The 23713-nt window shown below is 48.5% G+C and overlaps 1 protein-coding gene across 1 annotated transcript in view; it reads left to right on the forward strand.

Annotated features, from left to right (window-relative positions):
- Nucleotides 1–23713, forward strand: part of C21H14orf132 (chromosome 21 C14orf132 homolog) — a 56224-nt gene that overhangs the window by 3729 nt on the left and 28782 nt on the right. The window lies entirely within an intron of this gene.

The following is a 23713-nucleotide window of genomic DNA, read 5'->3' on the forward strand; positions in this document are numbered from 1 at the left end:
CATTCTGTTTCTTTCCGAGGCGCCGGGTAACCTGCCACTTGCTCTGACCTCCGGCGCCTCCCACCTCACTTTTCTCGCCTTTGATGGAGACCACAGACTGTAGCCCGAAGAAGGCGGCGAGACCCGCTATGTGACCCGCCAAGAGCCAGAGCTTAGAGTACAGCAGCGGCTCTATCCTTGTTTTGCTTCGTGCTGAGTCTGTAGCCTTGAGTGCCGGGCGCGATTGTTCTTTCCTCGGCACAGAACAGGTTCCCAGTGGCAGACAAAACAGATGACCTCTCATCGCTTGGTTTTGCTCCAGGAGAATCCCCCGGAGCCTTGATCGTGGAGTGTCGTTTGGTGCCTTAACTGTGAAGCCAGAACAAAGGCAAACGCCTGCTTTCCAGAGCTGTCTGTGGCCTTTCGGAGTTGCAGTCTGGTTCTCGGGAAGGTTCACCGCGTTTGGGTTGGGGAGTAAGTCCCCATGTACCGAGTTCAGACGTTGCACCTTCTGCCAGGTTGGTTATGTTGAGAGGCCAGTGGCAAGAAGGACCCCCAGGTTCCCTCTGTCCCCTGGGTATGTGGCAGGAGCCCCGCTGGCTGCTGTTTACTTTTCCAGGGAATGGCGTTTCAGAGGATATCTCCCTTTCCCCCCAAACTTCACCCTGGTGGAGGCCTCTTTAAAAAGTAACAGCACAACCTAGGCTATGGGGACAGTGAGTCCCCAATGCAGGTGATAATGGGTGCAGAATTCCCCAGGTTGGCTAAAGGGAACCCAGATTCCAGCTCTTGGCAGCCTCTTTACAGGTTTTCCATAATGCCAGTTGCTTTCATGAGCCATGCTGGTCTTTTTTTGCCTAATTTTCTATCTCTTATTTCTAAATGCATGTTTAGAAATATTGTCTCATGGACATCATTTTAGGCAGTGGTGATGGTAGCTGTGTGGTGACTGATGAGACTTCACCACGTTTATTTCTGCAGGGGAGAGGGGCTCACACAATGTACCTCTGCCTCCCCCTCTCGTGGTTTAGTTGCTAAGTCGTGTTCGACTCTTGCAACCTCATGGACTATAGCCCCCCCAGGCTCCTCTGTCCATGGGATTTTCCAGGCAAGAATACTGGAGTGGGTTGCCATTTCCTCCTCTAGGGGATCTTCCCGATCCCGGGATCAAACCCTGGGATTGAACCCCAGTCTCCTGCACTGCAGGCAGATTCTTTACCGACTGATCCCCTCTAGAGCCCACCAAACAGCTGACATTGCCATGGTTACAGGATAAATTGATTACTGCTAACCCTAGGACTGGCTGAAGCTTTAGGAGTTGCTATGGTAACTTGACAAAATAAACTGGGCTTTTCAACACCTACAGGCAGAGCCTGCTCAGAGGTTGAGCTCTGTTTTTTTCTTTTTTGTTTACAATTCATGTTTAATGTGGTCAGTTTATTTCTGAGGACGGATGTTTGGGCATTGTTACATGCTCAGTCCTGAGCTAGCTGCATGGACAGAAACATGAAGTGCCATCAAATGTGGAAAGACATTTACTGAGCACCTGCTCTGTGCCAGACATGGACACTTGCATACTTGATTATAGTAAATTCTAACACGTCTGACAAGTCTATGACGTTGGTATTGTTGTCTGCATTTTATAGATCGGGATACCACACTTAAGTGAAATGAAGCAACTTCATTTAAAAAACAATTTCAAAAAAAAAAAAAATTTCATTGGGTTAGCAGTAACCCAGGACACATCATTAGCAAGGAGGAACAAACCTGGCTCTGAGGATTTGCAAAGCTGCTAGATTTTCCACCTTATTGCTTCCCTCCCCCTGAGAAAGACACAAAATAAGGGACTAGGCAGACATATTTACAGATGGCTCTTCTCTTCTCCAAGCTTCCCAGGTAGCTCAGTGGTAAAGAACTCACCTGCCAATGCAGGAAGCATAAGAGACATGGATTCGATCCCTGGGTCGGGAAGATCCCCTCGAGGAGGGCATGACCACCCGCTCCAGTATTCTTGCCTGGAAAATCCCATGGACAGAGGAAGCCTGGGAAGCTATAGTCCATGGGGTCTCAAAAGAGTTGGACATAGCTTAGCGACTGAACAACAACAGCCGCAGCACTTATGCTTGGTCACAGTGTGTGCTCAGCGCAAGCTGTGGGTGTGCAGTGACCACCAGGTGGGTGTGTGTGTGACCAAGCTGCTGTCCCCACACATCAGCAGGGGGCAGTTGGACAGAGACACGTGAATGCCTCCATCCACTTGTTCGGCTAACGCTGAGTGCTGGCCTGATGGATGCCAAGCTCCGTGTCAGGCACTGGGATGGGGATTCTGGGGGAGCACTTGAATAGGATGTACATTTTCTTTCTGGACCCTTGGAGAGCAGTGGAGAATGCCAGACCAGGCCGTTCCCAGATACAGCGACCAAAACGCCTGTCGTATAGTAGACCCTCCATAAGCATCTGTGAGATGATTGGAAGAGGGTAAGACAAGATGTATGTACTCGAAAAGACGATCACAGGAAAAGACAGTGAATTGGAGGGGCCACATGCCCCCGCCCCTGAACACCTGCTCATCAGTTCTTGAGCCTGGGGGTTCTGATGGATGAGAACTAGAGGCAGATTCCCCCCGGTGGGCCTGCGAATAAAGGTATTCTAAACAGAGAGGCACGGAACTTCCCTGGTGGTCCAGTGGTTAGGAGCTGGTGTTTTCACTGCCATGGGCTGAGGTTCAGTCCCTGGTCAGGGAGCTAAGATCCTGAAAGCCATGCGGTGCGACCAAAAAAAAAAAAAGGCAGAGAGGCATGGAGACAGGAAAGCCCAGACGTATTCACAGAATCCTCCAGGAAGCTGGAGGGTAGGGGGTATCGCAGAATTGGAGAGAGAGGCCAGGACCTGGTGGCAGAAGGTACTGACTGCCTGGGATGAGAAGTTCACACTGAAGCAGGAGACAGTGGGAGCCATGGTAGGTGACTGAGCACGAATGGTCTCTAACTGAACAGCGCCCTGGGAAGACCTCAGCCTCAGCAGAGCCCAGAGCTGGAGGGATGGATGGAGTAGAAAGCGCACACCTATTTGAGTCACTGATGGAGTAGAAGAAACCACATCCTTGTGACTCCAAACCCCAAGTCTCTCTCCCTTCGCCAAGTTGTGAAATATGATTTCTCTTTGTGGCTTAAAAAATATCTGGAGGATACACACCATTTTAGATAAACACCCCTCTCAGAAGTTAAGCATCAAGAAGACACTGTTGTTGGATGTACAAGAGTGGACGTCAGTTATCCAGCAGATCCTCTTATGCAGAGGCATCCTCCCTAGTATGTGTACATGGGGCTGTGGGTCTGGGTTTAGAAGATGCTGCGGGTTCTGAAGACATAAAGACTCAGCTCGCTCCTGAACCTTGGAGGCACTCTGCTGTCCTTTTCCACAACTCTGAAAACACCCCAGCCCCTCTCTACACAGTCCCTGGGTCCCTGGAGATTCTAGAAGGTTGAATGGTGAACAGGGGTGTATGTTTTTCTATGGCCAGAGATGGCCAGAAGAGGAAGGCTACCCAGACCCCTGGTAGCCGGGAGGAGGGGAGAAGCACAGATCTTGAAGACCGATCCTCAGAGCCCTGTGTTGGCAATGGGTAGCCTGTCTCCAAAAACGGCCCCAACCATTCCTTCCCTACCTCCTGGAGGCACCTGCTGGCTACCCATTAGGGGGTGGGAGATCTGAGTCCCTCCCTTTGATCTGAGCCCGGCTTAGTGACTTTTCTGACCAAGACAAGTAGTGTGAGTGACATTCTGAGATGAGCTTGTAAGGAACCTGCAGCTTCTACCTGGGACTCTTGGAGCGCTTGCTCTGGAGTAAGTCCTTGAGCTTCCGTCATGCATGAAATGTGGAGATACTGAGACAGCCAGACTGAGGAAAGGGAAGGAACACTTAAGGGACCTACTGTGTGCTGGGCCAACACATGGAATGAACTAGAGGTACAAGGAGCCCTGTTCACATGTTTCTAGGTTGTGACCCCCTATAGAAAAAAACAGGCCTAGGGCATAAGAACTCACTTTTATTTTTGTCTTCTGTTGTCCCTACAGTGACAAATCTAAACCCCGGAGTTCCCAAATGTTGCGACCATTAGAATCACCTGGAAACTTTTAAGAGTCCTGCTGCCCAGGTCCCTCCCTAGACACTCCCATCCGAGTCTGGAGCTGGGAGCCAGCATCAGTATTTTATTGTCATCCCCTAGCTGCTCCCAGTGTGCAGTCAAGGTTGAGACCTGGGCCTGAAACCCACACTGTAGGGCTGTTCCCCTCCCACCTCTCTGGATGGAGCAAATCTTTGGCTCTCTGGTCCCTGTTAGGTCATAAAAAGCCATGTTGTCCCTGGAAGTCACTTCAGTATCAATTCAGCAAATTCAAATGTTGAGGCCCAGAATAATGGGAACTTGCTCCAAAATAGAGATCCTTATTTGCGATTAGCAGATACAAACTATTATGCAGAGAATGGGTTAACAATGAGGTCCTACTGTTATAACACAGGGAAGTATATTCAATACTGTTATGAACCTTAATGGAAAAGAATATGAAAAAAGATATCTATCTGTCTATCTATCTGTGTATCTATATCTCAATCATTTTGATGTACAGCAGAAACTAACACAGTATTGTAAATAAAATTTAAAAGAAGAAAAATTAAAATTGAGGTTCTCCCTTCTTCCAGACCACCCCTGCCGCAGGTGGGACATTTGGAGCCGGAGTGGGTGCCTTTATTATTCTCAAGGTACAGGCAGGGAGGAGATGGAGAGAAAGAGTGGTTCGGCTGACAGGCAGGGGAGCCAGGAAGGGAGCCTCGTCTGCTGACCACAGACCTGTCCTTCCCGTCCCAGAGCAGTCCAGATGCTGGGGGACAGGGGGGACCCAAGACCCTCCATGGATCAGCTTCAGGGAATCATCAAGCCTCCAAGGAACATGAAGTATCATGATCAGATACATTTTGAAACAAATTCTTAAATCTGTATTCATTTCCTATGGCTGCCGTAACAAATGACCATAATCCGGGTAACTTAAAACAACAGAAATGTAATCTCTCCCAGTTCCGGAGGCTCCAAGTCCAAAGTCAAGGTGTTGACAGGGCTGTGGTCTCTTCGAAGGCTCCCAGGAGGACAATCCCAAGCCTGTCTCTTAGCTTCATGGTCTGCAATCACTGTGTCCATGGCTGGCAGCCACACTCTGGTCTCTACCTCCGTGGTTACCTGGCCCTCTCCCCATGTCTCTGCGTCTCTTCTCTTCCTCTTCTCAGCACACTAGTCATATTGGACTAGGCCCACCCTACTAATGTCACCCTCACTTGAGAGCATCTGCATAGATCTTATTTTCAGTTCAGTTCAGTCGCTCAGTCCTGTCCAACTCTTTGTGACCCCATGGACTGCAGCACGCCAGGCCTCCCTGTCCATCACCAACTCCCGGAGTTTACCTAAACTCATGTCCATTGAGTCGATGATGCCATCCAGCCATCTCATCCTCTGTCACCCCCTTCTCCTCCAGCCTTCAATTTTTCCCAGCATCAGGGTCTTTTCAAATGAGTCAGCTCTTCGCATCAGGTGGCCAAAGTATTGGATTTTCAGTTTTAACATCAGTCCTTCCAATGAACACCCAGGACTGATCTCCTTTAGGATGGACTGGTTGGATCTCCTTGCAGTCCAAGGAACTCTCAAGAGTCTTCTCCAACACCACAGTTCAAAAGCATCAATTCTTCTGCGCTCAGCTTTCTTTATAGTCCAACTCTCACGTCCATACATGACTACTGGAAAAACCATAGCCTTGACTAGACGGACCTTTGTTGGCAGAGCAATGTCTCTGCTTTTGAATATGCTGTCTAGGTTTCAAGTAAGTTCAAATTCACAGGTCCTGGGAGTTAGGACTTCACTATATCTTTGGGGGAGGCATAATTTAACCTATAATAGCATATTTTTAAAATTTTTATTTATTTTATTATGTTTTGGTTGCACTGGGTCTTCGTTGCTGCATGGGCTTTCTCTAGTTGCAACGAGCGGGGCTACTTTTCCTTGTAGTGCTCGGGCTTCTCATTGTGGTGGCTCCTCTTGTTGAGAAGGCTCTAGGCACGTGGGCTTCAGTGGCTGTGGCCTGCAGGCTCTGGAGCGCAGGCTCAGTAGTTGTGGCCCATGGGCTGAGTTGCTCCCCGGCATGTGGGATCTTCCTGGACCAGGGATTGAGTCCATGTCCCCTGCATTGGCAGGAGGATTTGTATCCTCTGTGCCACTAGGGAAGCCCTAAAATAGGGTCTTAAGATCCCTAAAGAGTGCAGTCTTGGTTCCTGTGTTAGTGAGCCCTGGTCTTTGAGAGGCAGTGGAAAGATCACTTCTCTAAACCTCAGTTTTCTCCCCTGTGAAATGGGGACACAATGCCTTCCTCGTGGAACTGTTCATCTAGTCATTCAGCAAACATCTCCTGTGTGGCAGGCCCTCCCCCTGGAGCACTGAGGGGCAGAGGGTCACAGGCCCTGCCGTGTGATAACGTGACAGGCTGGAGTAAACGCAGTTGCCCTGTACCCCAGAAGAGGCATCTCCTCCAGCTTAGGGGTTCAGGGAGGCTTCCGGAGGTCCCAATTGAGCTGAGTTTGAAGGATGCATAGCGGGTTATGTAGACAAAGGAGTGAGGACCCTCCAGGCTGGGGCAATGACGTGACACGGATGGGACTTGAACGGTGTCTCTTGTTGGGAATGAGGGGTGCAAGCACTTATTCCTTTGGGCCGAGCAGCAGGTCGTGGGGTAGTGGAGATAAAGCCAGCGGGCAGGGAAGGGGGGACTGGGGCCAGGTGGGTGGACTCATGGAGTGGAGCAAGATGGGGTGGGGGACTGCGGTGACCTGGGGCAGGGTCCTGGCCTGGACAGGTAGCAGCCCTGAGCTCCCGGAGCATGCTCGTGCTGTGCAGACACACAGGCCGGGGGCTGCAGGTGCTTGTGGGTGTTTTAAGAAAACCGAAAACGCCGATGCTTCCAAGCAGTCTGGATTTTCCAATGTCGACAGCTAATTAAAATCTTTCTCTTAATTGGAATATAATTGCTTTACAATGTTGTGTTAGTTTCTGCTGTACAGCGAAGTGAATCACCTACGTATGTACATATATCCCCTCCTTCCCCTCCCCGCCCCGCCCCTCTAGATCATCACAGAGCACCGAGCTGAACTCCCTGTGCTGCACACAACAGGGCCAGGGACTGGCTTCGTGGAAGACCGTGTTTCCATGGATGGGTTGGGAATGGGGGAGGCTGCCGGCGGTGGGGCGCAGCGGATGAAGGTGTGAAGGTTCGCTCGCTCACCCCACCTCCTGCTATACAGCCTGATTCCTAACAGGCTGCGGACTGGTACTACTTGCTAGGCAGCAGGTTCCCACTCGTTGTCTATTTTACACATGGTGGTGTATTTATTGGGCTTCCCTGGTGGCTCAGAGGGTAAAGTATCTGCCTGCAATGCGGGAGACCTGGGTTTGATCCCTGGGTCAGGAAGATCCCCTGGAGAAGGAAATGGCAACCCACTCCAATACTCTTGCTTATGTCAGGCCTAATCCCCCAATTCAACCGACCAACCATGAAGTGATCTGTTTTAATTACTTATTGCTTTCCCTGGTGGTTCAGCTGGTAAAGAATCCGCCTGCAATGCAGAAGACCTGGGTTCGATCCCTGGGTTGGGAATATCCCCTGGTGAAAGGAAAAGCCACTCACTCCAGTATTCTGGCCTAGAGAATTCCATAGACTGTATAGTCCATGGGGTCGCAAAGAGTCAGACATGACTGAGCGACTTTCACTTCAATATAATTTCAGGTAGTTCGTGGCTTAAAGCAATCATTTCATTCATGGGACCAGAATTTGGAAAGAAGTGGGCTGGGCAGTTTGTGCTCTGATGGTGTCATCTGGGGCCGTGGGGCTGAAGTCTAGACGTGCATCACAGCTTTCCTTGTGTGTCTAACACCGTTGTGCAGCCTGACCCTTCTCTGCACTTGGACTTTCATCCTGCAAATGTTTCTTTAGGCAGGTGGGGCTCCTCCCACCCCTCCCCACATGGTGGTCTCGGGGTCATTGCCTGGTACTGCCTTCCCTCTCCAATCAGCATTCCCAGGGGGACCCTACGAAGTTTCTTATGTTCCAGATTTGGAAGTCCCAGAATGTCACAAACTGCACATTCATTTGGTCAAGAAAATCCTGAGTGCAGCCCAGATTGAAGGACAGGAGAATCAGAATCCACCTCTCATGTAGAAAGTAGCACACACACCCGGGGGGAAAGGATGGATGGCAGACATCTTTGGAGGCAGGCTACACCCGGACCAAAAAGAATAGGTTTGTGAACTGGATTCATCCTGGGACTGCCAGTGCAGTAAGGATCTCTAGACTAGACAGATGTGTGTAGAGCTTGGCAACACCTTGTACATTTCCAAGCCCAGGAGAGAAGTAGATTATTGCTAAGTAACTAGACCAAAACTTTATCAGGCTGAACCGTATGAAGTTGCTGATATTTGACCATTTTGACCTACAAAGTGACAATTTCTTATCGTTCAGCCTATTAGGTACTAACTAGAAAGACAGTAAGTTATTTTGGTTTGTTTTTATATTAATTACATGCTAAGTTTATTTTTTATATTTGTTTTAATTTTTAAAATTAATGGTTTAACTTTCTATTTTGCACTGGGGTATAGCGACTAACAATGCTGTGCCAGTTTCAGGTACACGGTGAAAGAACTCAGCCCTACATGTACAGGTATCCGTTCTCCCCTAAACCCCCTCCCATCCCGGCTGCCACATAACACTGGGCAGAGTTCCGTGTGCTATACAGTAGGTCCTTGTTTAAACCTACAGTAGGTCCATTTTAAACATAGCAGTGTGTACATGACCTTCCCAAACTCCCTAACAATACCTTATCCCCATCCTTCCCCCAGTCAACCATAAGTTTGTTCTCTAAGTCTGTGAGTCTCTTTCTGTTTTGTAAGTTCGTGATCACTTTTTTTTTTTGCTTCCACGTATAAGAGACCTTGTCCACTGTTTTTCCTTCTCTGTCTGACTTATTTCACTCAGTGTGACAACCTCTAGGTCCATCCACATCGCTGCAAGTGACAGTCAGTTTTTTGCTTTATGGAGGGCAAAGGGCTGTGAAACCTAGGAAAGGAGGGTCACTGCCTGCTGGGGAGACTTGAGGGGGCTTCCTGGGTTTGAGGACCATGGGCCTCCCCACTGCTGTCTCCCTCTGTAGCCCAGCTGTTAGAAGCTTGTCCTTGCTGGTGGGAAGACACAGTCACATCTGGATGGATCTTCCCTTGGGTGGGTCTTTCTAGAAGACAGACGCATGATCTAATCATAGCTGAGATGCTGATACATCCACTTCCATCCCCTCTTCTCCCACCCTGCCTCCCCTGGGACCTGGAGATGCTCACAGTTAGTTTGTATTTTAATCATTTTTCACAGAAGGGGGAAAAAAAAAACCCACAAAAGGCTTCTGGTCAAGCTGAAGAGATGAGTCTGTTATCTCTTGAAATGGTCATAGCTATACTCAAAGGCCTGAGGGAGCATTCTGAAAGATCTGCAGGAAGCCAGCAGAAGTTTCCCCTCCCCAGAGGAGGCACGCGCTGCCCAGAGAATTCTAGGGAGTCTGGAAGTCTGCTGCTTAGAAAATGTTTTCCACAGCCAGTGACTGCTCCTTTTTCTTTAAGCAAGAATTATCATTAAAATACAAATTGTCTATCATCTCAGATGTTTTTAACCAAAGGGCTTGTCTTCGTGTGCTTTGAATTGTCATTTAAAAGATTTAAATATTTTATCATTTTAATTAGACTTGCCTCAGGAGAGCATATAGTGCTACAGTTTTGCAGCAGTGTAATGAGAAGTTAAGGAAGATGTAAAAATCTGTAATAAGTTTTGTAGACCAAATTTCTAGATAGTGTGCTAAGAGTCAGGATATTCCATCTGACTTGAAACAATTGCAGTTCCCAGAGCTGAGAGAGCCAGGACATTTGGAGATGGATTGCACATTTCCAACTGAACACTTGAGTGTTTGTGGAGCACCTGCTGTCTGCTCCGCCCAGCTTTGGGGGGTCTGAACCCAGCTCTTTCTACTCTGAGATGATGGAAACCCATCTCTGTTTACTCCACTCTGATTCTCTTCTCTCAAGATGTCACAGTACCTTCTCAACTTGTGCTCAGTTGCTTTACATTGCTGCCCTTTATCAAATGGTCAGGAAGTACCAGGCAGACCCTGGGTTGAATAAGACGTAGAATCTCACTTCCTAATCCTATGACAGCCCCAAGGAATAGGCCATTTTAAGGTCCATTTTATAGGTGAAGAAACTGAGGCTTAGTGAGGCAAAGTCACATGCCCAGGGCCACTGGAAGAATTCAGACTCAGATCTCTGTGCCTCTTCAGCTTATTTTTTTAAATCCAGTCTCATAATCTCTGCCTTCTGACTGGAGTGTGTGTAAACCACTTATGTTTAATGTAATCGTCTATATGAAAAGTGAAAGTGTTAGTCACTCAGACCTGTCTGACTCTTTGTGACCCCATGGACTGTAGTCCACCAGGCTCCTCTGTCCATGGAATTTTCTGGGCAAGGATACTGTAGTGGGTAGCCATTCCCTTCTCTAGGGGATCTTCTGGACCCAGGGATTGAACCCAGGTCTCCTGCACTGCTGCTGCTGCTGCTGCTAAGTTGCTTCAGTCGTGTCTGACTCTGTGCGACCCCATAGACGGCAGCTCACCAGGCTTTCCTGTCCCTGGGATTCTCCAGGCAAGAATACTGGAGTGGGTTGCCATTTCCTTCTCCAGTGCATGAAAGTGAAAAGTCAAAGTGAAGTCGCTCAGTTGTGTCCAACTCTTAGCGACCTCGTGGACTGCAATCCTCTGTTCATGGACTTTCCAGGCAAGAGTACTGGAGTAGGGTGCCATCATATTCTTTACCATCTGAGCCACCAGGGAAGCCCGATTGTCTTCATAGTTGGGTTTAAATTTCCTATCTATCTCATTGTTTCCTATTGGTCCCATCTGTTCTTTGTTTCCCTTTCCCTCTCTTTCTTCCTTCTTTTGGATTCAATGAGAATTTAATTCTCCCCATGTTATCTCCTCTCTTGGCCTATTAGCTGTAGCCTATTAGCTGTAACTGTTTTGTTATTTTGGTGGTTGCTTTTATAGGATTTATCTTTAGCTTATCACAGTCTATCTACAAGTGGTATTATGCCACTTAACATGCAGTGTAAGAACCGTATAACAATACACTTCTATTTCTCCCCTCTCAGCTTTTGTGGTATTAAATTAACTTTGCACATTTAATTTCTACATATGTTTTAAACCTCATGTTACATTGTTACTATTTTTTTTAAGTCAGTTACCTTTTAAAGGGATTTAAATAGTAAGGAAAAACTTAAATATTTTCCCATATAGGTACTATTTCCAGTGCACTTTATTGCTTTGTGTAGATCCATATTTCCATGTGTTATCATTTTCTTTCTGCCTAAAAGACTTTTGCATTTCTAGTAGTGCAAAACGCTGGTGATGGATTCTTTCAGCTTTTGTATGTCTGGGGAAACATGTCTTTTTTTGGCTTTCGTATTTGTTTGAATGCATTTGTGTATTTGGCTGAGCCTGTGTTGGCTGCAGCGTGTGGGATCTTTGATGCTTGCTGCCTCACGCAGGATCTGTAGCTGCAGTTTGTGAACTCGTTAGTTGCAGCAGACGGGATCTCATTCCCCGACCGGGGACTGAACCAGGGCTCCCTGCACTGAAAGTGCACCAGGGATGTCCCCTGGCTTTCCTATTTGAATACTTAGCTTTTATTGAGCATAGAATTCTAAGTTGACTGTTTTTCAGTGTTTTAAAAATATTGTTCCACCATCTTCCTGCTTCCACTCGTTCCACTGAGAAATCTGCTACCATCCTTATCCTGTTTCTTCCAGCATAATGTGCCTTTTTTCGCCCCTTTGGCTGTTCACAGTTTTCTCCTTATTGATTTTGGGCGCTTTCATTATAATGTACCTTAGTGTAGTTTTCTTCATGCTGCTCATCTTTAGGGTTTGGGAGCTTCTTGTATCTGTGAGTTTATACTTTTCATCACAGTTGAGAAAGTTCTCTGCCATTCTTTCTCTCCCCTCCTCCCAGTTTTATTAAGATATAGTTGGCATATGACATTGCATACTTTTAGGGTGTACAACACAATGATTTCATACATGTATATATTGCAAAAAAGATTACCACAATGAGTTTAGTTAACATCTGTCAATTCACATATTTACAGTTCTGTTTTTCTTGGGATGAGAACTTCTAAGATCTACTGTCTTAGCAACGTTTTTATATACAATGCAGTATTGCTAACTATAGTCACTGTCCTTGACATTACATCTCCAGACCTTATTTATCTTATAAGTGAAAGTCTGTACTTTTTAACTAACTTCATCCAGTTCCCCAGCCACCTGCCTTTGGAAAGCACCAGTCTGCTCTGTTTATATGTTTGTTTGGTTTTTTTTTTTTTTTTCAAGATTCTATGTATAAGAGAGATAATACAGTATTTGTCTTTCTCTATCTGGTTTGTTTCACTTAGCATGATGCCCTCAGAGTCCTTCCAATGTGTCTCAAATGACAAGATTTCCTTCTTTTTCAATGTCTGAATTATATATATATATATATATTATATAATTATATTACTAATAATATATGTACACACACTTGGGGCTTCCGAGATGGTGCTAGTGGCAAAGAATTGACTTTCCAATGCAGGAGATGCAGGATATGTGGGTTTGATCCATGGGTTGGGAAAATCCCCTGGAGTAGGAAGTGGCAACCCACTCCAGTACTCTTGCCTGGAAAATCCCATGAACAGAGGAGCCTGGAAGCCTGCAGTCCATGGGGTCGCTGAGGGTCGGACACGACTGAGTGACTTCAGTTTCACATTTCACTTTCCTGCATTGGAGCAGGAAATGGCGACCCACTCCAGTGTTCTTGCCTGGAGAATCCCAGGGTTGGGGGAGCCTGGTGAGCTGCCGTCTATGGGGTAGCACAGAGTTGGACACGACTGAAGCGACTTAGTAGTAGTAATATACAACTTAATTTTATTAATTAAATTAATTAATTTAGTTAAAATTTTAATTTAATGTTTGAATCCCTGTGCTGTTTTCCATAGTGGCTGAATCAATTTACGTTCCCATTAGAGGTGCACAAGTAACCTATTTTCTGCACATCCTCACCAACACTTGTCATTCCTGTTTTGATACTAGTCATTCTAATAGGCACGAGGTGATGTCTCACTGTGGTCTGCTTTTCATTTCCCTGATGCTCTGTGATGTTAAACACCTTTTCATGTTCTTGTTAGCCATTTGAATATCTTCTTTGGAAAAATGCCTATTCGGGTCATGTGCTCATTTTTAATTAGATTATTATTCTTTTATTACTGTGTTCTGAGTTTTCTATTATTTCTTTACACATTTTTCTGTTCCTCCCTCTCTCTTTTCTCCTTTGGTGGTTCTATTTATATGTATATTCAGTTCAGTTCAGTCACTCAGTTGTGTCTGACTCTTTGCAACCCCGTGAATCGCAGCATGCTAGGCTTCCTTGTCCATCACCAACTCCCGGAGTTACCCAAACTCATCTCCACTGAGTCAGTGATGCCATCCACCCATCTCATCCTCTGTTGTTCCCTTCTCCTCCTGCCTTCAATCTTTCCCAGCATCAGGGTCTTTTCAAATGAGTCAGCTCTTGGCATCAGGTGGCCAAAGTATTAGAGTTTCAGCTTCAACATCAGTCCTTCCAACAAACACCCAGGACTGATCTCCTTTAGGGTGGACCAGTTGGATCTCCTTGCAGTCCAACGGACTCTGAAAAGTCTTCTCCAACATCACAGTTCAAAAGCGTCAATTCTTCGGCACTCAGCTTTCTTTATAGTCCATATCGCACATCCATACATGACTACTGAAAAAACCATAGCCTTGACTGGATGGACCTTTGTTGGCCAAGTAATATCTCTGCTTTTTGATATGTTGTCTAGGTTGGTCATAGCTTTTCTTCCAAGGAGCAAGCATCTTTTAATTTCATGGCTGCAGTCACCATCTGCAGTGGTTTTGGAGCCCCCAAAAATAAAGTCTGACACTGTTTCCACTGCTTCCCCATCTATTTCCCACGAAGTGATGGGACCAGATGCCATGATCTTTGTTTTCTGAATGTTGAGCTTTAAGCCAAGTTATCCACTCTCCTCTCTCACTTTCATCAAGAGGCTCTTTAGTTCTTCTTCACTTTCTACCATAAGGGTGGTGTCATCTGCCTATGGGTTATTTATATTTCTCCCGACAATCTTGATTCCAGCTTGTGCTTCATCCAGCCCCGCGTTTCTCATGATGTACTCTGCATATAAGTTAAATAAGCAGGGTGACAATATATAGCCTTGACGTACTCCTTTTCCTATTTGGAACCAGTCTATTGTTCCATGTCCAGTTCTAACTGTTGCTTCCAGACCTGCATACGGATTTCTCAAGAGGCAGGTCAGGTGGTCTGGTATTCCCATCTCTTTCAGAATTTTCCACAGTTTGAAGTGATCCACACAGCCAAAGGCTTTGGCATAGTCAATAAAGCAGAAATAAATGTTTTTCTGGAACTCTCTTGCTTTTTCCATGATCCAGCAGATGTTGGCAATTTGATCTCTGGTTCCTCTGCCTTTTCTAAAACCAGCTTGAACATCTGCTAGTTCATGGTTCACGTACTGTTGAAGCCTGGCTTGGAGAATTTTGAGCATTACTTCACTAGCGTGTAAGATGAGTACAATTGTGCGGTAGTTTGACCATTCTTTGGCATTGCCTTTCTTTGGGATTGGAATGAAAACTGACCTTTTCCAGTCCCATGGCCATTGCTGAGTTTTCCAAATTTGCTGGCATATTGAGTGCAGCACTTTCACAGCATCATCTTTTAGGATTTGAAATAGCGCAACTGGAATTCCATCACCTCCACTAGCTTTGTTCATAGTGATGCTTCCTAAGGCCCACTTGACTTCACATTCCAGGATGTCTGACTCTAGGTGAGTGATCATACCACTGTGATTATCTGGGTCATGAAGATCTTTTTTATATAGTTCTTCTGTGTATTCTTGCCACCTCTTCTTAATATCTTCTGCTTCTGTTAGGTCCGTACCATTTATTATGCTAACTAATATAGTCTCACAACTCCCTGATGATTGTTCACTTTTTTAAAATCTTTTTTTCTGTTCGTGTTTCATTTTGGATAATTGTTACTGATGTATCTTTAAAGTTCACCAACATTTTTTTTTAATATCTAGTCTTTGCTAATCCCATTCAGTGTATTTTTTACCTCCGACATTGTAGTTTTCATGTCTAGAGGTTTAACTTGGGTCTTTTTAAAAATATTTTCATCCTCTTCTGAACATGTTCAGTTTTTCCCACAGCCCTTTGAACATATGGGATACCATTATAACAATGTTCAAATGTCCTCATATACTGGTTCTAAATCTGCTTCAGCTCTGGGCTGGTTTTGATTGATAGCTTTTCCTTCTCATGAATCACATCTTCCTGCTGCTTTTCATGCCTGATAATTTTTGATTGGATGCCAAACATTGTGAATTTCACCATGTTGGATGCTAGATGTTTTCGTAGTCCTGTAAATATTCTCAAGCTTTGTTCTGAGATGCACTTACATTACTTGGAAACAGTTTGATCCTTTTGGGTCTTGCTTTTAAGATGTGTTAGGCAGGACCAGAGCCATTTTTAGTCCAAGAGTAATATTTTCCCATTACCGAGGTGAGGCTGCTCTGAGTGTTCTTCTCAATACCCTGTGAATTATGAGAGTTTTCAAAATGGCTGGTGGAAACAGATACTATTTCTGGCCTGTATGAATGCCAGGCATTATTCCCTGTCATCTTTTCTGGTGATTCTTTTTGCTGCCTTGGGTGTTTTTGTCACACACCTGTGCTCACCAGTCCTCTGCTAAATGTTTGAGTGGTCTTTTTACAGATCTCTGTCCAGCTCTCTCCTCTCCACCCTCTGCCTCCTGGTTCTCCAGCTGCCCCCAGGCTGCCCAGACGCTCAGTCCCATCTCTTCAGTGCCGGAGTCCACCAGGCTCTGCCTGGATTCCCCTTTCCTGCTCTGCCGCTTGGAAACTTCGCAGGCGGTAAACACAGTCAAAGGCGGGGCTTTCTTGCCTTGCTTCCCATCTGTCAAGGTCACTGTCCCTCACTGCCTGATATCCAGTGTCTTGGAAAACATTTCCCCGCGTTTTGTTCTTTTTTATTGTTTCCCTTGGGAGGGTAAGTCTAGTCCCTGTTACTCCATCTTGGCTGGAAGCAGAATTTTCTTACCCCTGTGTTTTTAACAAGTATGTTTCACCCCTACTCCTTTCCTCCCACTGGGGGAAGAGTAGTATAGTGCTAAGTCTGAATCTGGTCCCCGCTGTGGAACCTTGATCTGCACATCTCTCTTGTGAGTGCTGTAAAATGTAACCTCACAGGTGAGTCTCTGATACCAGACTTCGCCAGAACGTGCCTGGACTGCCCCAGTTAGTTCCTTTCTGCACCACTCTGCTGCTTGCGTTCCTTCAGCAAGTCCTGTGACAGAATACTCCACGGGATGTTGAGAGAGCCAGGTTGTCATCCAGGGCTTGAGTATCGCAGCTGGGAGGTGGGCAGCCTAATGAGCAGGGCCAGTTCCCTCTCGCCTCCATCCCAGGGACCTAGTCTTGGAGGAGTCTCCTTCCCTGGGAGGATGAAAGTGAGGGGGTGGGGAGCAGGTTGCTCCAGCCCCAGGCCCACCCAGGGTAGCAGCCAGCAGCCGAAACTGTTAGTCCTCTCCAGACCCCATTACAGCTCCGTATCCATCTCCTCAACACAGAGCTCTCGGAGGTGATTAGAAATGTATTAAGGCTTGGCTTCCAGCAGCTTTGAGGGGGACCTCAGGGAGGTGACTAATGCATTCCCCAGCCCCCTGCACCCCCGCCTCTCTGCCCTGAGCTGAGGCTCTGCCGCCTGCATCTCCTGCCTGCTCCCTGACATCCTGCCAGCCCTTCTTCACTCCCACCAGAGATTCCACCTGGGCCCCGCTGCGTATCCCAGCAACCACATCAATCAGGTAGAGGGGGCGGGTGGGACGCAGGCAGCATGCCTGGAACATCTCCTGTCTTATGTTGGGGGATGTCAAGGAGCCAAAAAGAAGCTATCACCAGCCTCTGTCATCTCTGTCACCCTCACCAACATCATGTGAGCATGAATTAAATACATGGGCTTCCCTGGTGGCTCAGATGGTAAAGAATCTGCCTGCAATGCAGGAGAACCCGGGTTGGATCCCTGGATAGGGAAGATCCCCTGGAGGAGGGCATGGCAACCACTCCAGTATTCTTGCCTGGAGAATTCCATGGACAGAGGAGCCTGGCGGGCACAGTCCATGGGGTGGCAAAGAGATGGACACGACTGAGTGACTAGTACTTTTGCTTTCACGAGTCTTTCACATTCAGTCTCAGGCTCACAGGTGAGGCAGGATCCACCCTCGGGTGGAAGAAGAAGGGGCAGGTGGTGTTGGTGAACTTGAGCACCTGCTGAGGGCCAGGATCTGTGCTGGGTGATGCCCCTATGAGAGCAGGGCTATCACGTGCCCATTTCAGAGAGCCCGAGGGTCTGGCCCAAAGTCCCTAGGCAGGAAGGACTAAGACAAGCTGGATCTGAGCCCAGGGCCTGGGTGTCAATGCTGAGTGGCAGCTGATGGATTGCAGAGTGTTGAAGTGGAAAGTGGAGAGGGACCCGAGCCCCAAGCAGGTGTGAGTCTGTGTCACAAACCTCTGCAGCCCGGCCTGCTATTAGCCTGGGTCTTCCTTCCCTGGGGCCTGTGTGGGCAGAGTGGATTGTGGCTGAAGTAAGCTCTTCCAGAGCTCAAACAGGCTGGCACCAGAGGCAAAGGCAGAGCCCACAGGAGGCTGAAAGAGCCTGCGAAGGGCTGGGGAGGGGAGGCTTGCTCCCTCTGGAAGGGATCAGCCCTCTTTCCTCTTCTGAGCCCCTGAGACTCTATCCTGGTCTCCATCAGAGCATCCCTGTGTCTGAGGTTCCCTGAAGACAAACGTTTGTGTTTCATTTATGCCAGGGTTGCTGCTGCCTAGTCCCAGGGCCAGAGCTGGTTAATAAATAATAAATGAATCAAAAGAGAGCAAGGAATCAATACAAGCCTGAGCTGGGTAGAAAACCATGTGCTGCATCAGCCTCTGGGCCCTTGCTTCTTGGCTGCATCGTGCCTTCCCCGAAGGTGCCGGTTACTGACAACACCCAATCTTGCCGCTGCACCCTGCACCTCATCCTTCAAACTCCCAGGCCCCAGCACCCTCCCTTGGCCCCTGCAGAGTGTCTGCCACCTGTGGGGCCCAGGACTAGGGTTTTTCATTCAGCTCAAGATAGCCTGTCTTAGCCCTTCCTGCCTGGGTGACTTTGGGCCAGACCCTTGGGCTCTCTGAGCCTCGCTACCCTCTCTGAAATGCGTGTGTGATGGGCCCTCACAGAGGGCTTGTGCAGCATCAAGCACCCTCAGCACGTGCTCAAATTTATCTTCAGTTACATCTGCCACCTTCTTTCTCCACCCCAGGGCGCCTCCTGCCTCAGCCGAGTGTGCATGAGTTCTCACTCGTGTGTTAGCATCACTCTAGAACCCTGGCCAGGTAACCTGGGCAGATCTGCCACGAAATGCCAGCTTCCCTCCCCAGCATTCCTGGGAAGGTTGAGTCACCCTCTGTATATCTTCATCACAGGGAGCTCACACCACCTCACAAGGCAGTGACTTCCATGGGAGGCAGATAGCCTTGGGCTCAAACATGGCCCTGCCACTGTGCATCTGGGAAAATCACCCCATTTCTTCGAAGCCCCGGCATTCTCAGCTGTGCAGCAGGATGACGGTCACTGTGTTAAGTTATGATCAGTCAGGATTTTGAGACTTCAGTATGGTAATGTGGCACCTGGTAAGGGGTCAGTAAATGGGTGTTCCTCACTATGAACTTCCTCTCGAGTCAAAAATCATCTTCCCTTTAATTCTGCCCATTGGTCCTCGAAAGAGAGTCTAATCCTATTTGCACTTGGTAGCCTGTTCTGTGACTGTCTATGGCCACAGAGAGCATCAGAGATGGGGAGGCCGAATGCCCAAGTTCCAGGCCTGACTCTGCCCCTCATGACTTGCAGCGAGATGCTTAACTTCTTAGAGCCTCGATTTTTCTGTCTGTCAAATGGGAATAGTATCACCTATCTCACAGCATAGGCAGGAGAATGAAATGAGACGATTAATGTAAAACTGTACAGAATTACTTAAGTCCCGATAATAATTATTATGTTTTGAACCATCATCCTGTAATCCTCCTCCTGCATCATCCATTTTTTTTTTTAATTAAATGTGGCCATTTCCTTCAACTGTTTTTCCAAATGACTTATCTCTCTGGAATCTTCACACAGTCAGAGTCTAGTCTGTCTTCTTCTCAGAACAAGACATGATGCTCTAGAAGAATCTATCACCTCCTTGGATCTAGCTCTGATATACTCATTAATATGGCCACTGGACACTGAATGACAGGTCCATCTTTCCTGAGTGCTACTCTTCAGCAGTTCTCCCAGAATTTGTGCAACTGATTTTTTTGAACTTCAGCACAGATATGTCAAGAGCTGTGAAGGGTCTGAAATTTTACCTTGTTTGCAAGCTAGCCTGCCATGATGTAAAAGATGCTGACCCAAGATGTGAGCCTTCCAGACAGGGGGCTTAATTGCTCACAGCACAGTCAGCAGCATGACCTTCACGTTCACATCGGTGCTCCTCGAGGCCCACAGGAGCCGGGCAGAGCCCTGGTGGATTCTGTGCCGTGGGTTTGTGTAACAGTGAGCAACCCCATGCTTAGGAAACCCTGCTTTTTCAAAGGGAGCCGTTAGCGAACCTGCTTAACCTTTGTCCTTCGTCTCAGAGGGAGATGTTATTGTCTCAGAGGAGGATAATCGTCTTGGTCGGGTAACAAATGTTCTCTCTGCCCCCAAGGGGATGCTGTTGTTGTCTGTTTCTTAGGAGATTAAGCTTGCTGTCCAAACATCATTGCTGTACAGACATTGAAAAAATAGTCCGGAACAAGAGCTGGCATGCCTTTACTGAGAAAGCAGGCAGAACTTGAAGACTCAAGAACTGTCTCCCAGCAATGTGTTTATACTTATCCCTAGAAACTGCACAGATCTGGGCTTGCATCTCCCTTGGCCATTCCAGAGCTGCTGTGCCACCTCGAGCGAATTCCTAGCCTCTCTGATCTTCAGTTTCTATAGCCAGAAAAAGGCATAATTCCTACTTTCCCAGAGTGCTCTAAGGAATTCTTTGTAGTAGTATCCTCGGAGCACCCTTGCTGTGCCTGGTATCGAGCAGACCACAGAGGGAAGTCACTGAATCCGCAGTCACCATTATCTGGAGGTCTTCCTTCCCCCTCCATCTTTACCATCCCCCACTGCTGACCTAGTCCTCAGGGCTCCAGTCAGATGGGATAGAGTACGCTGTCCTGGCCCTGAGGCCATCGGCCAGTGGCAAGGACTTGGGAAGCTGGGGAGCGGGGGTCTGGGACAGAGAGAGCAGAGCCTGGATCACATCAGGGCTCCGGGACCCAAATGGGTTAGTGTCCTAGCCTCAGCTTCCTCGTCTGTAGCACAGAACCCACCTCGAGGGACTGAAGGAAGAATGAAAGGAGATGATAAACGGAGTGTATGGAACACATGTGTCAAGCGCTCAGCGGAGCCATTAGGATGCCCTTTTGTTTCAGTAGCCTGAGACTGCCAAGCGCAGTGCGGGGCTGAAGACAGGAGCTTGCTGCCTGGGGAGCAAAGCGGCCCCTGCAGCTGCTCCTTGGAGGGACCTGATTAGGAAAAGCAAAACAAAGAAGGCTGGGGGGTGCGAGCTTATTTTGCAGGCTCCTTGCAGATCGCTCAGCATGCCTGCAGCACTCAGTAGCCGTATTCACGGGGGCAGGACCCTCTGTGCTCTGCCTCCCGCAGGGAGTACAGAATTAACTCCCCAAGGCATCCTTCTGTGGGTCCAGAGTTGAGGAGCTTGGAACTGCAGAGACCCGCTCTCTGGCCTTGGTGATGGCTGTTCACCTACTGTGTGACCCTGGGGCGGGGTGACTAACATCCCCTCTCTGGGCCCCATTGAGGAACTCAGTGTAGCTTGATGGTGAAGGGTTTGAGAGGCAGAGTCAGGCAGACCCGGGTTTGAATCCTGAGCCTGAAACCAGCTGGAAGATTCCAGCATGTCATATAGTTTCCTGAGCCTCAGTTTCCTCATCTCTAAAGTGGGATGATGATGGCCTTTCCTGCTTGGAGGAGTCTGATCCTTGGGAGGATCAGACAAGGCCATGTGGAGCCTGGCCAGGAAATGGTGCCTTTTACGACATTGCATTATTTTCTGTTTATTGGTCTAGGAAAATGGGGTGGGAGGGTAAGACCACAAAATCTCTTACTAGGTAGAGGGATGGAAGACTCTGGAATCATGGTCAAGGGATCCTGGTCCAAATTCTCTTTAGCCTTCCTGGATGTGTGTGACCTGGACAAGTCGCTTTACTTCTCTGCACTGCACCACGAGTGATACCAACCGATCACACCTCTCTCCACCATGTTCAGGGAAAGCACTCAACACCATGCCTGGCCCAGGACCCTGGTCAGTGTTCAAGGGCCCTCCCAGCTCCCAGCTTGTCAGTCAGCAAGGCTGCTGGCTTCAGAGAGTGCCCCACGCATGCACAGGGTAGCAAGTAAAGGTGAGACGCGCACGGGATATTGGATGGGCCAGAGGAGCACGCAGGGTTGTTAAAGTGGACTACAGGCAAGTCCTGATGAATGGAACTGCCTGTTCTGTCCCTGACCCAGGGATTAGTCCTTGGGATGTTCTCAGAGCCGCTAGAGTAGCTCAGGCTGCTGGACCCTGTAGCTCGTGGCACCCCAGTGGCAAGCAAGGTGGACTGTCCCGTGGGCAGACGGGGACGAGCAGCATTTCTGCAAAAGCAAAATCTGCTCGTCTCCTGACAAATGATGTTTACTGGGTCTGTGGGGAGTGAAGTCCATTTTTCATACTTCCGGTCAGGAAAATTAAGTGGATATTCTGGGGGGAGGGGGAGCATGTGGCCTCCGTATCCTGGGTCCATCGCAGAGGAGGCTCTTTCTGTCTCTTGAGTCACGTGACCTGGGCTGGAGGAATGGACCATCCAGGATCTGGTAGTCTCATGGGTCACTGTGACTGTCCTGACCGGTGCCAGGTTCTTGCTGAAAGCCTTACCTGGATCAACGCAGCCAAGCCTCACCATCAAAGTCCCAAGTGGAAATTCCAATTCTGCCCATTTTTCAGATGAAGCAACTGAGGCTTAGGGAGGGGAAGTAAGTAGCAGACTGGGATTTGAACTGGCCACCAGGCAGCCAGACTCTTTCCCTTGGCTTCCTCCCTGGGTTCAGCAGCTCTGCAGTTGGCCTGCTTGGTTTTTTTGATCTGAGCTCAGCGTCTGCAGAGAATCAGAGCGTGGTAGTAATAGGTGACCTCACATTTCCACCATGATTTGCAACATAGAGTTTGGGGTCCAGAGAGAGGGGAACAGGGTTACCACCTTTGTTTTCCAAGCAGAAACCAAGGTGCGGAGCGGGGAACTGGGACCCCTCTAGACAAACAGGATGCAATCTCCAGGCCAGGCTGGAGCCCGGCCATTCTGAAGGGTGTAGACAGTGATAATAATGGAAGCAGGTGGGACACACAGGAAGCTGCTCCGTGGGAGCTGAGGAAACGTCTGGCGAGTGCCCCGGGAAGGTTCCTGAGCCACATCTGAAGGGTGCTCTCTGCGTGCAGAGAAGGAAGGGGGCTGGCAGACGAGAGTGGTACCGAGGACCAAGGCAGGGCACGTGTGGGTCCTTCGGACGAGTCCCCAGGCCTGCAGAGCAAAGGCACTCAGACCACAGAATAAGCAGAAGATGCCACTCAGGGCTTCCTGCCAAGCCTTGTTTTCGTTCCTTAATCCACTTAACTCATTCAAAGGTCATCCCCCGGGCTTGGCTGGCTCCCTGCTGGGAATTGAGAGAAGAGGTGATGAGGACAGTCTTTGCCACCAAGGCCAGCCATTTGGAGGGATAGCAGAGGAGCCAAGCGAGCTGACAGTACTCAAGAGAGAAGGGTGGGCTGGGCCACAGAGCAGCATGACCTAGGAGGGCTTCCTGGAGGAGGCGGCATCTCAAGCCTGCCATTTTGGGGCTTCCTCTCCTGCGGCTCTGCTTCTGCACACTTGAGCCCTCCTCGTAGGTGGCGACAGCTCTGACATGGTCACAGGCTCTGGAGGGAACACGCTGGCAGGTCCCTGAGTTCTGTAATTTCTGGATTCCAGCTGGTTTAGGTTCAGTGTGGTTTGGAGCATCCAAAATTTGACATTGGGGCAGTGAGAGCTTCTCAGCAAGGAAGGAAGGAAGGAAGGAGGGGAAGCCGGGATAGAGGTGAAGTCTGGATTGTCCCTCCCATCTTCTCCTCCCACCCGGCGAGGCTCAGAACCACTTCCTTTGTCCCCCTCGCTGTCCCCCTCTGTAATGCACCGCCCACTGTCAGAGGCCAGCTCTGAGCTCGGGGGGCCCCATGCCCGCCAGGTTCACTCTGGACTCGGCCTGAGCTCCTGCCTGAGACTCTGGGTGTCTGCTCTGGGGCATTTGCCACCTGGGAGCGTTGGTTCTCCAATCAGGCAGGAGATGCGAAGAGGGAGAGTGAG

This window comes from Bos indicus, chromosome 21 (assembly GCF_029378745.1).
Source record: "Bos indicus isolate NIAB-ARS_2022 breed Sahiwal x Tharparkar chromosome 21, NIAB-ARS_B.indTharparkar_mat_pri_1.0, whole genome shotgun sequence".
Classification (NCBI taxonomy): domain Eukaryota; kingdom Metazoa; phylum Chordata; class Mammalia; order Artiodactyla; family Bovidae; genus Bos; species Bos indicus.